Genomic DNA, 4,239 nt, shown 5'->3' on the forward strand with positions numbered 1-4,239 from the left:
CACTGTGAAAATCATATCATGTTGCTGCTGATCTGTTTCAATGTTGATGTGTTCATGCGTGCTCATCTGCTCACACAGACTCATGTTCATGTTTGTGCTGATGTTCAATGTTTTTATGTTATGAGTGCTTAGTGTATATTTAGTTGATGTTTTTCTTAGTTCATATCTTAGATGTTATTACTGTTTTTCTTATACATTTTATTGTTGGATGTAACTGGGACCCTGTGTACATAATTTCGCTCCACCACATGTACCACATGAGGTGCGAATGACAATAAAGAAACTCTGACTCTGACTCTGAGATAAGATGTCAACGAGGGCCACATTTGACCCTCGGGCCTTGAGCTTGACACATATGATTTAAGGAAATGAGGTCAATTTGCCCTCCAATAGTCTATGGCAGCATAACAAGCCAACCATAACTATAGGATTTATCTAAAAGGTAAGTTTTAAGCCCAGTCTTTAAACTGGACAATGTGTCAACCTTATGGACAGAAACTACAAGTTGGTTCCGTTATAAGCGATGTTGATGCTTGTTCTTTTGTGTTTTGATATTTACATAATTATTGTGCCTCATTTTTTTTATTTAAGTCAAAAATTGTGTTTGTTTTAACTTCAATTAAAATATACATAGGAAGTCTATATTCTGTTAGGAATGTGACATTAATCAAAAATATGTTTAAAATATCTCACTAACTTATTCCCTAATAAAAAAAAAATGTTTTGAATATATTATATTTAAAATCGATAACTGGTTTATCTTGGGTATATGAGCACAGTACTTGAATACACATTTTCTTCTGAATAATATGCTTTGCCCAGAAAGATTGTTCTCTTTGTTTTCCACCGTGAACAACAAATTCTTTTGAAGTTGTACGTACTCTGCGTGCGTCTTTACGTCTTTTACGTCTTTACGTCTTTTACGTCTTTACGCAGTGACGTCTCCGTCCCAGAATGCAGTCTGGTAAACAGACATGGAAGCGCCAGGTGAAGACCTCCTTACAGACTGAATCCGGCATTTGTTTCTCAGTAACCGCCCTGTGTCTCACTTACCTTGTCTATCGTATTGTTATATATCAGCCTGGTGTCACAGTTAGAGCTACAGCATTCAGAGCCACGGTAAGAGTGAAATTGTTGTTGTTCCGCAGCGGCCGTAAATGACTTACTTCTGCTGGTCTGTCAGGCTTCAAGCAGCTTCCTCCCTCATGCTAACAAGCTAACAGTTAGCCTCCAGTGTTGTGTAGTAAACGAAGCAGTCAGAGCTCACTGAGTGGAGCTTGTTTTATGACTCATCTGTCATCTCCTCATAGACCAAATGCATATGTATTTTTAAATAGTAAACGTTTAATTAAACTTGACCACCATGTATTTTTGATCATTAAAATGATAATCCAGGCTAAATAAATACTTAAGAGGTTGAAGTTGTAAGATTCAACGATAGCTAATAGCGCAGTTGTCTAAAGTTTTCTGTTTCAAAGGACTGCTTTGATAAAATGAACGTTTTTGGGAAGAGATTTTTTTATTGACTTGTGGCCTTTGACACAGCAAACACAAATAACAGTTTAGGCCTTAATGGGGCTAATGTTAGGTGTTCAGTAATACTCTCGGTGAAGCCTCAGGTTGTGTGGTTATCTAGTGCACTGTAGTTTCAGGAGAGACCGAATAGTTGACAGAAAAGCTTCATTTTAACTGTGCACTGGAGTATTTGAAATGTAAAACCTTGGTTTAAGAAAACTTTGTCGCACGAGAAACCTTCACAGAAGGTTCTTCTTGTTTTTGTCATTTTATGAAACAAAAAAGATATGTTGTGATTTGTCAAACTCATCAGACTAGTGAGCAAAATTACGTTTTATCTAGCGTATTACATAAAGTAGGTCTTTAGCTAGTCTATAAAAGTTGTACTTCACCTAGTTTTTTAATTTATACATTATAAAACTTGGTTATTAGATTATTTCTATCCAGAAACAAGAAATGATATTCAAGTTCACAGTTATGCCCCTTAATTTGACTCATTCAATTAGTCTCTTTGGTTTTGTTGTACAATCCTAAAGTTGTAATAACACTTAAATTTTAATGCTAAACAGGTTCACTTATCACGCTGGAGGTTAAGTTTTTTTTTAAAACTTTACAATAAAGAAGTTACAATATTATAAACTTATTATTAGCCTTTTAGCTGATACCGGTAACCCTCAAAATAAAAAACAAAGTTTTCAGTTTACAGAAATGACAAATCTGCTTATTTGAAAAATCCTCTAAATGACGTGTCGTTCTGCTGATTGTAGCAAATACACAAACACCTTTTCCAACTAAATCTGGTGCACTTTTTTGTTTTCTTGTATTTATTGTACTGTTTTGTATTGTCTAGTTAGTCATTCAGTTTTATTTTACAGACCTGTTTTCAGGAACATGGACTAACCTATTTATATCTACTTGTAAAATAAACCTATATAGGAATTCCTTCATTTGACACTGTGTGTGGTATTGTCAAAAGTACATGTCAAACAATCTGTTAGACAACTGACAACATAAACAAATACACATCACATTTGTTTTTATTTACCTGTCCAATTCCACACCACACATTTTGTAATTTTCCAAACCTAATGTTTAGTTGGCCCAAGCAACAATTAATGTCCAGCTCTTATTAAACTTTTTTTTTACCATTATGATTGTCTGTGTGTTGTCTGTTTTGTCTTGTGTGTGTTTGCAGGGATCCTGTCCAGTGTGTGTGTAAGAAAGCAGTCACCCAAACTGAGGATTGGCTTATCGGGTTTAAAATAAGATCTTGTTTCATATTTTGCTGAGGTAAGATCAGGCAGCTTTTTCTTACACAGTATATCCAAATGTTTAAATGTCACTCATCTAAAAACATGTTAGAGCTGACTGAGTACAGCAACAAACACTCAACCCTAAATTTCATGTTGCTTTCAAGTTTTACCAATGAAACACTTTTAGTCTCAAAAAAGTTGGGTCAAATGTAAATCTAACATAACAGCACGATTTGAATATCGTTTGCCTAGAGTCAGTCAAAATAAAAAACTTATCAAAGACATCATGGAAAATCTTGAAACAAAAGTTATTTTTATTTAAAGATTTGTTTTTTCAACACGATCCTAGAAAAATGTTTTTAAAAAGATGGGATGAAGCAAGTTTTCCCTTTTTTAAAACTTAAAAATCTTGTGGAAGAAAACAAACATTTGTTGCAGTTTCACTAGAAAAACTGCATTTCTTAGAGCTGTTCAGTAATTTATGACAGCTTTGTTAGATATTTTATTACATAATGTATCAAAGATTTTCAGTGAGTATCATGTTTGGACTGCAGACAAGTTTGAGCGCCCAGGCTCTGTCACTTTCTACTTTAAAATAAAAATGTGAAATCAGTGATTTCAAGAAGCACTTTTAATGTTTTGATTTGTCAGACTCCAGGAAGCTTTTTGTCTCCTGTCGTCGAGTGAAGAGGGGAATCGGAAATACTCTCCGTCTGTTCGTCTTGTGAGTTGGATAACTTGAAAAACAAGTGAGACTAACCTGTGTAAATCAAGTTCAATGTTCTTTATTGTCATTCTCATCACATGTGGTACATGAGGTGGAACGAAATTGTGTACTCAAGGCCCCGTTACACCCAAAAATAGCAAAAATATAGGTAACACTTTATTTGAAGGGGTGTTCATAAGACTGACATGACATTGTCATAAAGTGTTACCAAAATATAAGTATAAAAAGAAACCATATATAAGAATCTAAGAAATACACTAAACAAATGTTAAACAATACGCTAAAAGATCTAAGATATACACTAAACACTAATCACTTGAAATAATACGGTGTATTAAACAGCAGCATGAACATGAGTCTGCAGTGAGGATATGCAGTGTTTCCCCTACCATTATAAAAGTGAGATGCCCCGCCCTATCTAACCCCCCCCCCCCCCCCCCCCCCCCCCCCCCCCCCCGGCACTGACGTAACGCTATAGCAGCTCGTAATGCAGCCGCGCTAGCTAAAAAGCTAAAGGCAACCTCTTCCCTCATGCTGAACCCTCACGCTGACACCACCCCCACTCGAAAACTATAGGTACAAACAGTGCACGGCTCAGATGTGTGGCTGTCTCCCATCCCCCCCCCCAAAAAAACTGTCAGTACAGACAGCGTGCAGCTGAGATGTGTCTGTCTCTCTCCCCCACCCCTGCTCTAAAACTGTAAAACTGTCGGTGCAAACAGCATGCGGTTGTGTCTCTGTTAG

At 36.2% G+C, this 4,239-nt stretch overlaps 1 protein-coding gene across 1 annotated transcript in view; it reads left to right on the forward strand.

The window, feature by feature from the left end:
* Positions 1-965: 965 nt before the first annotated feature.
* Positions 966-4,239, forward strand: part of LOC119412257 (ataxin-7) — a 36,692-nt gene continuing 33,418 nt past the window's right edge. Inside the window, exons 1-2 of the mRNA XM_037679242.1 lie at positions 966-1,119; positions 2,711-2,805. The gene's annotated coding sequence lies outside the window, so the exon portion shown is untranslated. The remainder of the gene's footprint in view (positions 1,120-2,710; positions 2,806-4,239) is intronic.

Source organism: Nematolebias whitei, chromosome 7, assembly GCF_014905685.2.
Source record: "Nematolebias whitei isolate Nwh7 chromosome 7, NemWhi1, whole genome shotgun sequence".
Classification (NCBI taxonomy): Eukaryota; Metazoa; Chordata; class Actinopteri; order Cyprinodontiformes; family Rivulidae; genus Nematolebias; species Nematolebias whitei.